The sequence below is a fragment of the Martes martes genome (genome assembly GCF_963455335.1).
Source record: "Martes martes genome assembly, chromosome: 8".
In the NCBI taxonomy this organism is placed as follows: Eukaryota; Metazoa; Chordata; class Mammalia; order Carnivora; family Mustelidae; genus Martes; species Martes martes.
In genome coordinates, this window is record NC_137895.1 from 133,855,218 (window position 1) to 133,867,331 (window position 12,114).

Here is a 12,114-nt window from a genome sequence, read left to right on the forward strand (position 1 = left end):
CCATTCTAGATATTTTATACAAATGGAATCATAAAATACGTGATAGCTTCTTCCACTTAGCATGGTGTTTGTGTGCTTCATCTACATTGTAGCATAATAAGTATTTCACTCCTTTTCATTGCTAAATAATATTCCATTCTATGAGCATACAACATTTTGTTTATGTCTTCACCAGTTAAAGAAAATCTGGATTGCCAGACTTTGCCTATGATGAATAATGCTCCTGTGAACATTTATTTGCAAGATTTTTTAAAAAGATTTTTATTTTATTTTAGAGAGAGAGAGAGAGAGAGAGAACATGTGATAGAGAGCAGAGGGAGGGGCATAAGGAGAGAGAGCCTTAAGCATACTCCTTCCTGAGCATGAAGCCTGATGTGGGGCTCAATCTCACAACCCTGAGATCATGACCTGAGCCAAAATTAAGAGATGGATGCTCAACCGACTGAGCCACCCAGGTGCCCCTCATTTACAAGATTTTATATGAATATGTTTTCTATTCTCTTGGGTGACCACCTAGGAGTAGAACTGCTAGGTCCACGTTTTTGGCTGTTAAGAACAATGTTGCTACAAGCATTCATGTGTAAGCATTTAGATGGACATGTTTTCTTTCCGGGGGGGGGGGGGGTCGGTGTATGTACCCAACAGTGTGATTGCCAAGTCGAATGGTATCTCTGTCCTGAACTTTTTGAAGAACTGCCAAAGTGTCTTCCAAAGCAGCTGCACCAGCTTACATTCCCACCAGCACCGTATGCGAGTTCTAATTTCTCCACATCTTTGCCAGTACTTGTAACTGTCCTTTTTTTTTGCTTATATCCACCCTAGTGTGTTAATTGATGCATTTTAGATTAAAATTTTATGTTTTTGGTTTTTGTTTGTTTGTTTTTTTGTTTTCTTTGGGTCAAAAAATGAATGCGATCGTTGCCAGTGTGGTTAGGTTAACTTGAGTAACAACTGCCAAAAATAACAGGCTTAACGAAATAAAGGTTTATTTCTTGTACACATCTGAGTATGATGTGGGTAGCTGAATGTCAGGGTGAGCAGGAAATGGAGCTGCAGTCACCCAAGAGAGCTCCTTCCTATGACTGGTTCTGCCATCCTTTCTGCAAAAGGCATACAGCCAGCATGGAGGGCTATTTGGGAAGCATTACACAAAAGCCTATAAGTGGCATGTATCGTCTACCCACATTTCGTTTCTCCGAACTCGGTCATCCGGCTCACCTCCCTGCAGGGGAGGTTGGGACATACCACCTTGTTTTGTGCCACCACACTCATGTTATAAATAATGACTGGATGATTAGCCTTAAATGTGTTCTTGCTAACAGGAAGTTTGGTTTCTAATACCGATTGATAGAAACTCATTGTGTGATCTTGGGGAGGTTGTTAAGTATTTCTGGTGATAATGCTTCATCCTTAAGTTAGCTCTGGTAGTCACATGATTTACATCCCCAATTTTTTACTGCCTTTTGGTGTAAAAGACATTTGAACATCCACATCATTGTAATGGAATTTAATGGTCTCTGGAATTATTAAAAATCTATTGCACATGTTTTAAAAAACAAAATCCTCTGTGATATGTTTGTTTGTAAAGCTCCCTAAATCTGGTGTTTAAACTATTATTATAATGGAAAGTAAGATAATGTGTTCACATTTAAAGTTTATTAGGTTATTTCTTACTGAACTGCTGTTTGCAATACAGATTGTAGCCCGATTGTGTCCATAAATATATTTACCAAGCTTTTAAACTGGTCTTATTGGCTCCATAAATACTGGAATCTTCCTTGGCATTATAATATCCTGTGGTGTAAATCTTGTATATTCAAATTTTATATGCATATATATTATATGGATCATAATATTATTACCAGAACCCTAGGCAGTAACTGTTGGAAATAAATTTCATTCTTTATATAAAGATTCAGATTTTAATTCTTTAAATTTAAGGAGCTTTTTATCTGCAGAAAGAAAAATTAAATTTTGTTTTTTTATATTCATATGCTGAACATACCTCAGAAGTGTGTTGCATCTTTGTTCTTTAAAGATATTTTTTCATATTCATATTTCTGCTGAAGTGGCCAGCACTTGTAAATCCACCCTTTTTTATTTTTTATTTAATCCATCCTTTCATTTCTTCATTTAACCTGGTGGCTTTGCCTGTTCTGTTTTGTTTTGCCCTTCTTTTTACCTGTCTTCTCAATTTCACTTTTCCATGTTAGCTTATACTCTCAGAACTTACCAGATAGTCAAATAGTGATCCATATAAGTGTAGATAAATCATGTGGAAAATGCAGACATGTGACCAAAGACCAAAAACTAAAGAGAAATGCTGAGTTACTCTATAAACACAACTTGCTCCTGAATTACATATGATTTAGTATTAAAAAATACAGAAGGTAGTACTGAACTGAAAGATGGTTTATTGTAAAGTTTATTAGACACAAAGTTCTAAGCATTATTGTCTACATTTCTGCAGCTTCTACAACAGGTCTCCTATTCACCCCCTCCAAGACAAAGGAGAGCTATATGGAAATTCTGTTGTGACTTAATTATCTATGTGTACCGATAATACAATTTGCAACATTTGCAACATTTTAATTACTTGGGGTTAAGCAACGTGAGGCAGACCTGAACCTCTAATGTCACTCATAACACAATCTGCTTGTCTTTTTGTTACCTGATGCCCTGATAGTTTGTAATAATTGAATATGGTTTCATACTTTTTCATTTATGTTGATGGACAGTCAGTAAAACCTGGGAGGCTAAGAGTATATAGCTTTGAATACTCAGGGGCATTTTGCGGGGGAGGGGGGGTATTATTTTTTTCAGTGATTCTTTCTCATCGGTTTCCTATGTCCTGTCTCTTACCATTCCTATTAATACTATGTTTACCCCACAATTTAGATTCATATTTTTTAACACTTTCTTTCTTTCTTTCTTTCTTTTAGATTTTATTTATTTGATACACACACAGAGAAATCACAAGTAGGCAGAGAGGCAGGCAGAGAGAGAGGGGGAAGCAGGCTCCCCGCTGAGCAGAGAGCCCGATGCGGGACTCAATCCCAGGACCCTGAGATCATGACCTGAGCCAAAGGCAGAGGCTTAACCCACTGAGCCACCCAGGCGCTCTGACACTTTTTTTTTCTTATATTCTATCTTTGTCTCATACTTTTCAAGAGCCTACCTTAGTTTCATGTTACAACTCTTTTCTTAAAACTGACAGGACATTTTTCTTAACTTTTATCTTGAAATAATTACAAATTCACAATATTTGCAAAGGTAGTACAGAGACGTACCACTCACGCTGTTTCTCCCAATGGTCACATCCTTCTCCATTAAAGCATAAAACCAAAGACAGGAATTTAGCATCAGTACAATGTGTGCATATCATTTTATCAGTTGCATAGATTTGTGTAACTGCCTTCACAATCAGGATACAGACTTAGTCTACCACCGCAAAAGTACCTCTTGTGCTACCATTTATAGTGACACTTATCTTCTAACACAATCTTCCAACATACACTCCTGCCCTACCTCCCACAATTTCTCTGCCTGAAAAGCCATTAATCTGTTTTCCATTTGTATAATTTTGTCATTTTGAGAATGTTACATAAATGGAATCGTATAGTGTGTGACCTTTTGAGGCTAGCATTATTTTTACTCAGAATGGCAACCATCTAAGTTGTTGGGTGTATCAACAGTTAATTCCTTTTTATCACTGATCGTTATTCCATGGTATGGGTGTACCTCAGTTCGTGTAATCATTCTCCTATTAAGAGACATTTTAATTGTTTCCAGTCTTTGCTACTATAAATAAAGCTGCTGGAACAGTTGTGTATAGGTTTTTGTGGGAACAAAAGTTTTCATTTCTCTGGGATACTCCAGGAGTGAAACTGCTGGGTCATATATAGTAAGACTATGTTTAGCTTCTTCAGAGACTGTCAGACTGTTTTCTAGAGTGGCTGTACCATTTTACATTCTGGTCAGCAACGCATGGTAGATGCCATTTCTTTGCATATTTTCCAGCATTTCCTGTTTTCATTATTTTAAAAATTTTATTTGTTCTCATTTTGTGTAGTAATAGCTTCTAATGGTCTTAATTGTTCCTGATCTAAAGGGGAAAGCATTCAGTCTTTTACCATTAAGTTTAGCAATATTCTTCTGGACATGTCTTCCTAGGCAAGGGAAACAAAAATAAACAATTGGAAATACATTAAAATAAAAAGCTTTTGCACATAAAAGGAAATTACCAGCAAAATCAAAAGTCAAACTACTTAATGGGAAAATATATTTGCAAATGATATATCTGACAAGAGGTTAATATCCAAACTATATAAAGAACTCAAAAGCTGAACACCAAGAAACCAAATAATCGATTAAAAAGTGGGCAGAGGACCTGAATACACCATTTTTTTTTCCAAAAAAAGACTTACAGACAGCCAAACAACACAGGAAAAGGTGCTCAACATAACTAATCATCAGGGAAATGCAAATCAAATTCGCCATGAGATAATTCTGCACACCAGTCCGAACGGTTAGTATCAAAAAGACAAGAAATAACAAATGTAGAGGAAGGAGAATCCTTGTGCACTGCTGGTGGGAATATAAATTGGTGGAAACTGTGGAAAACAGTATGTTTTCCTCAAAAAACTGAAAGTAGAAATATCATACAATCCCGTAATTCCACTATGGGTATTTACTCAAGGAAAACAAAACACTAATTTGAAGAAATATATGCACCCTTATGCTTATTGCAGTATTATTTACAATAGCCAAGATATGGAAACAACCCAAGTTTCCATTCATATATGAATGAATAAAGAAGATAGGGTACACACACACACACCACACAATGGAGTATTACTCAGCCATAGGAAAGAATAAAATTTTGCCATTCATGACATAGATTCATAGGTAAATCTAAAGGGTATTATGTGCTAAGTGAAGTAAGTCCACAGAGAAAGAGAAATACCACATGATTTCACTTATATGTGGAATCTACAGAAAAAAACAACAACAAATGAACACACAAACAGCAACAACAACAACAAAAAGAAACAGATTCATAGAGAAAAATCTAGTGGTTTCCACAGGGGAAGGGGGCAGGGGTTTGGTTAAACAGATAAAGGGAATTAAAAGATACAAACTCCCAGTTTAATTATTTTTTTTAATTGTTTAAAGTAAATAAATAAATAAAGTTTACAGTAAATAAATCATAGGGATGAAAAGTACAGATAGCACAGGGAATAGAGCTGGTAATTGTAATACTGTACTAACCCTGCATGGTGACAGATGGTAACTACACTTTGTAGTAAGCATTTTGTAATGTTTGTAATTGTCAAATCACTATGTAATAGACATGAAACTAATTTCAACTTATAAAGATTTATTGTCAGTATTTTATAAATACTCTTCACCAAATTAAGAAAGCTTTTCTCTTTTCTTTTTTTTCTCAGTCTTTTAATCCTGAATGTGTGTTGAATTTTATGAAATTATTTTTTCTGCTCCAACTGATATAATCATTTGATTTTTCTTCCTTAGCTTGTTAGTTATGGTGGGTTACACTCATTGATTTTTGGATGTACTATCAGCCTTGTAACCCTGAAATAAATCCATTTAATCATGATGTATAATGATTTGTATATATTTCTGAATTCTACTTGCTAACAATTTTTATTAATTCCCTCCTTCAGGGGTGTCTGGGTGGCTCTGTTGGTTAAGCGTCTGCCTTTGGCTCAGGTCATGGTCCCAGGGTCCTGGGATCGAGCCCCTCATTGGGATCCCCTCTTTGGGAGCCTGCTTCTCCCTCTCCCTCCGCCACTATCCCTGCCTGTGTTTGCTCTCTCTCTCTTTGTCAAATAAATAAAATCTTAAATTAATTCCTTTCTTTTATTCCATTCTTGTATTGTCTGGTTTTGGTATGAGGTTAATTCTAGCTTCATAAATTCATCAGGAAGTATTTCCTCCTCTTCTAGTTCCTGGAAGAGATTATGTAGAATTGGTGTCACGTGTTCCTTGTATGTTTCATAGAATTCTCTATTGAAATCATGTCTCCATATGATCCATATCATCCTGGAGATGTTCTTTAGGAAAATTTTTAACTATGAAGTTAATTTCCTTAATAGTTATTAGGACAAATTAATTATTTTACATTGGATGAATGTGGTAGTTTGTACTTTTGGGGGACCTGGTTCATATTACCGAAGCTATTAAGTTTAAGTGTATAGAACTGCATGTATCAGCCCTTTATCTTTTTCTATCTGCAGGTTCTGAAATAAAATCTCTTTCATGCCTAGTTCTAGTTATTTGTGTTTTCTTTTTTTCTCTTGTTCATTTTTTCAGAGACTTGCCAATTTTACTGATATTTTTAAAGAACTAGATTCTTGCTTCATTGTTTTTCTCTATTTTTCTGCTTTGAATATCCTTGATTTCTGATCAAGTCCTTATTACGTTCTTTTTTCTGATTGTTTTCTATTAATTTTCTTACCCTATACCCTCAGTTCTTTGATTTGGGGGTTTAGATTATTGATTTGATACCTTTCCTATTTTCTTTTCTTTTTTTTTTAAGATTTTATTTATTTATTTGAGAGAGATAATGAGAGGAGAAAGGTCAGAGGGAGCAGCACAAACCCCCCCCCACTAAGCAGGTAGCCCGATGAGGGACTCAATCCCAGACTCCAGGATCGTGACCCAAGCTGAAAGCAGTCGCTCAACCAACTGAGCCACCCAGGCACCCGATACTTTTCCTATTTTCTAATGCAAGCATAAATTGTTATAAATTTCCTTATAAGCACTGCTTTGGATTATCCCATAAAGGTTTTTTTGTTTTTTTTTTTTTTTTTTTTTTTTAATTTTCATCTAGGTTAGTATGCTTTTTTGCTGTTGTTATTTCCCTTGAGTCTTCTCTTTGACCCATTATTTAGAAGTGTGATGTTTAGTTTGGACATGCTGCTGTTACCTTTTAATTACTGATTTCTAGTTGAATCTCTCCACGGTCAGAAAGAATATTCTGCATGCTTTCAATCTTTTTAATTGGTTAATATTTGCTTAATGATCCAGGGTATAGTCTACCTTGGTATATGTTCGATGGAAACGTGAAAAGAATTTGTTTTCTGCTATTGATGGGTGGAGTATTCTATAAACGTTGACTACATTCTGGTGACTGATGATCATGTTAATTTCTTCCGTAACTGCTCTCTTCTAATTACTCTACCAGTTATTGAGAGGGTGACATTGAAATCTTTAACTATAATTGTGGATTTGTTGATTTCTTTTTTCACTTTTAAAAAATATATATTTTATTTATTTGATAGAGAGAGAGCACACAGCAGGGGTGTGGGGAGCAGCAGGCAGAGGGAGAGGGAGAAACAGAACCTCTGCCAAGCAGGGAGTATAATATGGAGCTTGATCCCAGAACCCTGGGATTATGACCTGAGTTGAAAGCAGTCGCTTAACTGACTGAGCCACCAGGCATCTCTCTTTTTTCACTTCTATCAGTTTTTATTTACAATATACTGCAACTCTGTTACTGGGTGCATCCACATGGAGGATTGCTATATCTTCTTGGAGACAGAACCTTTTATCATTATGTAATGTTCTCCTCTGTCTCTGGTAATTTTCTCTGATCTCAGGTATAATTCATCTGATATTAACACAGTTGCAGCTGTTTCTCTTTTATTAATGTTTTGATGGCTTACTTCATCTTAAACCTACATATATCATTGTATTAAAATGTTGTGGACATATAGTTGGGTCATTTTCCCCCCACTCTGTCCATGTATTTTCAATAGCCTGTCTAGACCACTTATGTTAAGAGTAATTATTGGTATATTAAAGCTTAAATCTGTTTTCTGTTGACTCTGATTTTTGTTTTTCCATTTTCTTTTTCCCTACTTCTGTTTATTTACTGAAACATTAAACATAATTCTGTGTTGATATATCTGTGGTTCTTTTTAGTATATCTCCTTCTGTAGCTTTATAATGGTTGCTCTAGATATCATATCATATATTCACAACTTAGTAAGTCTTCCAGCACCAACATTTTACCCACTAAAGTAAAACATGGAAAACTTCTTTCCTTTTATGTCCCTTTACCTTTCTCTCTCTCTCTCTCTCCATATATATATATATATATATATATATACATACACACACATATATTTATCTATATATATATCCATATATTTATCTATCTATCTATATATATAATATCTATCTGTATATAGATAGATAGATAGATATCCCTTTACCTTTCTCTCTCTCTCCATATACATATATATAGAGAGAGTATAGTTTCTTAAATATTACTCTACATACTTTGAGAACTACATTTCAAAGTGTTATAAATTTTGTTTCAAATATCAAATATAACTTAGAAAACTCAAGAGAAGTAGGAAAACCTATGTATATGCCATATTTTTTTGTTTTTCTGCATTATCTTTCTTTTTGATGTTCCAAGATTTCTTCTCATTTAGTTTTGTTTAGAGAACCTCTTTTAATAATCTTTAAGGATAGATTCCTTGGCAAAAAATTATCATAGTTTTCCTAAATCTGAGAATGTTTTGATTTCCCTTTCATTCCTGAGAATGTTTACTGAGAATGTCAGTAAATCTAGAATTCTCAGTTAATGGTTCTTCATATTTAGCTCTTGAAATACATTGTGGTGATTCTTTCTGGCCATCATAGTTTCTGATCAGAAATCTACTGCCATTGTGATGGTTTTTCCTTGGCAGCTAAAGCATAATTTCTCTGTCTTCTTTCAAGAGTTTTTTCCTTTGTCTCTATTTTTTAGTAACTTCACTATAAAATGCTTTGGCATGGAATTCTCTGTGTTTATTCTGCATGTGGCTTACTCAGCTTCTTGCTGAGTCTGGGAAGTTTGAAGTCATTATTTCCTTAAATATTTTTCGGCCTCATTCATTTTATCTTCCCCTTCTGGGGTTCCAACAATACAAATCTCTTGTTAGAGTCCCACAGGTTCTCAACGTGTTTTGTTTGTTTGTTTGTTTTGGCCTAATTGATCTCTGTTGTTTAAATATTTTACTTTATTTATTTGACACAGAGACAGAGATCACAAGTAGGCAGAGAGGCAGGCAGAGACAGAGGGGGAAGCAGGCTCCCTGCTGAGCAGAGAGCCCGATGCGGGGCTCGATTCCAGGACCCTGCGATCATGACCTGAGCCGAAGGCAGAGGCTTAACCCACTGAGCCACCCAGGCACCCCTGATCTCTGCTGTTTAGAGTGGTAATTTCTATTGTTCTCTTTTTTTTATTGATAATTGTATTTTTTTCTAAATTTCATTTGGTTGCTTTTCATATTTGACATTTTGTTCTTTAATTTCTGAAATTATGCCTCTTTGTTGAGACTTTCTATTTTTTCCATTTGTCCATTTGTGTTTATAAATGAAGCATTTTCATTATGGTTGCTTTAAAAATTGTGTCAGATGATTTTTCTTTTTTCCACTTAAGAGAGGGAATATTTATTCAAACCCATCAGAGAAATGGACACTAACAAAGCATTGGGTCTGTAACAAAGCATTGTGTTTTAAAACATAGGTCAATAATTGTATATGAGACTATACATTGCTACATACAAATTAACTATTAGAGCACAACTTTTCAATGTTCAAAACAGAATAAGCTTCCCTGTAAAAGCAGCACCTTTGTAACATTTTTAACTTTAGTATTCCTCTTCTTCTTTACCCTCTTCTTCAACAGAATCCATACCTCATAACCCTTCTCAAGGGCGGCCATATCCTCTTAGGTCTCAGAAAACTCTCCTTCCTCCATGCCCTGCCCCACGTAACAGTGAACAAAGGCACACTTGGCATGCATCAGGTCAAACTTGTGGTCCAGATGAGCCCAGGCCTCAGCAATGGCTGTGTGGTTGCTCAGCATGCACACAGCTTACTGTAATTTGGCCAAGTCTCCACTAGGTACCACAGTAGGAAGCTGGTAATAAATGTCCACTTTGAAGCCAGTGGGGCACCAGTTCACAAAATGGTTGGTATGCTTGGTCTTGATGGTGGCAACAGCAGCACTGACATCTTTGGGAACCACATCGCCACAGTACAATAGGCAGCAAGCCATTGCCATTTCCCATGGCAGGGGTCACATTTCACCACCTGGTTGGCTGGCTCAAAGCATGCATTGGTGATTTCTGCTACAGAAAGCTGTTCACTGCAGGATTTCTCAGGGGCCTATGTGGCCAGAGGGAAGTGGGCATAGGGATAGGGCACCAGATTGGTCTGGAATTCTGTCAGATCAACATTCAGGGCTCCATCAAATCTGAGGGAAGCAATGATAGAGGATACAATTTGACATGTCAACCTTTTTATGTTAGTGTAGGTTGGGTGTTCAATATTGAGGTTTCTGGGACAGATGTCATAGATGGCCTCACTGTCTACCATGAAAGCACAATCAGAGTTCTCCAGGGTGGTATGGGTAGTGAGGATGGAGTTGTAGACTTAATTACAGTTGTGGGAACATGGGGGGCTGGGTAAATGGAGAACTCCAACTTGGACTTCTTGCCATAATTGACAGAGAAGCAAGGTATACTCTGGACCAGTTCCCTGTCCAAAGCTTCAGAAAACCAAGAAGCCCTGAATACCTGTGCACTGGTCAGCCAGTTTCCAAATTCAGTCCAAGACAAGATCAGCGGTCTCCTTGCCAATAGTGTGGTGCCCTTCGGCATAGTAACTTCCTTGCCTGTGATGAGCTGCTCAGGGTGGAAGAGCTGGTGGTAGGTGCCAGTACAAACTTCATCAATGACTGTAGGTTCCAGATCTATAAACTCTGCCTTGGGCACATGCTTGCCAGCACCCGTCTCACTGAAGCTGGTGTTGAAGAAGTCATCTCCTCTCCCAATGGTCTTGACACCTGCATCTGACCATTGGGCTGGATACCGTGTTCTAGGCAATAGAGCTTCAAGCGGGCATTACCAATCTGGACAGCAGCCTGTTCAACACGGACGGAGCTGCATTCACACATAGTTACTGCTTTGTGGCTGCTGAGCAAATACAGAAGAGGAAGTGGAGAGACTGTTTCTTCTTATATTGCTACTCTTAGGTGGTCAATGTAAGAGATCATTAAAAACTGTGTCAGATAATTCTAATATCTATGTCATCTTGGTATTGGAATCTATTCATGGATTTTTTTCACTCAATTTTAAGTCTCTCTTCTTTGCCTTGCTCCTGCTGAGGGTGGGTGGTGAAAATCCTGACTCCAGTGGCCCTCCTGTGACACCAGTCGAGCAGGAGGGGAAAGGCTACCACATTGCCCCCCCTGAATAGGGGGTAGATGTCCAGTCTCCTGTGTGATTTATACTGACATTATGGAGCCTGGGAGTTTTTTGTAATAGTCTGCCAAGAGTGGAAGTCTAGGCTCCATGTGACCTTAGCTAGAAGGAGGGGGAAGAGGACTACAGATTTTCTTTGGTGTTTGTCTGGAGTAGGGCAGTTATTGTCTAAAAGTATTCTTTTGTTAGGCTCTCTCCTTCCTATCTTTTGGCTAGAATGAAAACACTTTTTCCCCAGGCCTCTTCGTTTGTTTTGTTTTGTTTTCCAACACCTGTTGACATTTTCCCAGTTGCCAGCTCTCTAGCAACCTGTATGGATGTATAAGACAAAAAACAAGACAAAACAAAACTCAAAAACCCAAGACTACCATCACTGGGTTCCAAGGTCCCTAGCCAGTCTACCTTCTTTATCAAATACCTTTCAGAGTCTTCTTTCATTTGTTTAACATATAATGTTTAGTCATTCTTAGCAGGAAGAAGGAAAAAGTATATCTTTTGCATCTTCCTGGAACCGGAACATTCAACTATTCTATTTATAATTATAAAGAGTTCATTCTTTTTCTGATTGTTTTCTTTTTTTTTCCCCCAGAACATCTTATCTCATATCTTGTCTCTCTAATGACAGTAATTATAGTTGACTTTTTAAGTTGTTCTTTCTTCAATTTTCAATATTCTAGTTTCTTTAAATTCTTCTTCCCCTTCTGTTTTTCCGTACTAAGAATTCCAGGAACCTTTTTATTACTTTGGTAATTTATTTTCATATTATATCATAAGCATTTTCCATGTCACTACCCACCCTACATAATTATAATTTAATACCAATTAC

The 12,114-nt window shown here is 36.7% G+C and overlaps 1 pseudogene across 1 annotated transcript; it reads right to left on the minus strand.

Annotated features, from left to right (window-relative positions):
• Positions 1 to 9,671: 9,671 nt before the first annotated feature.
• LOC308347885 (tubulin alpha-1A chain-like) lies at positions 9,672 to 10,981 on the minus strand (annotated as a pseudogene). The gene has a single exon. The product of its transcript is annotated as a tubulin alpha-1A chain-like (transcript).
• Positions 10,982 to 12,114: the final 1,133 nt, after the last annotated feature.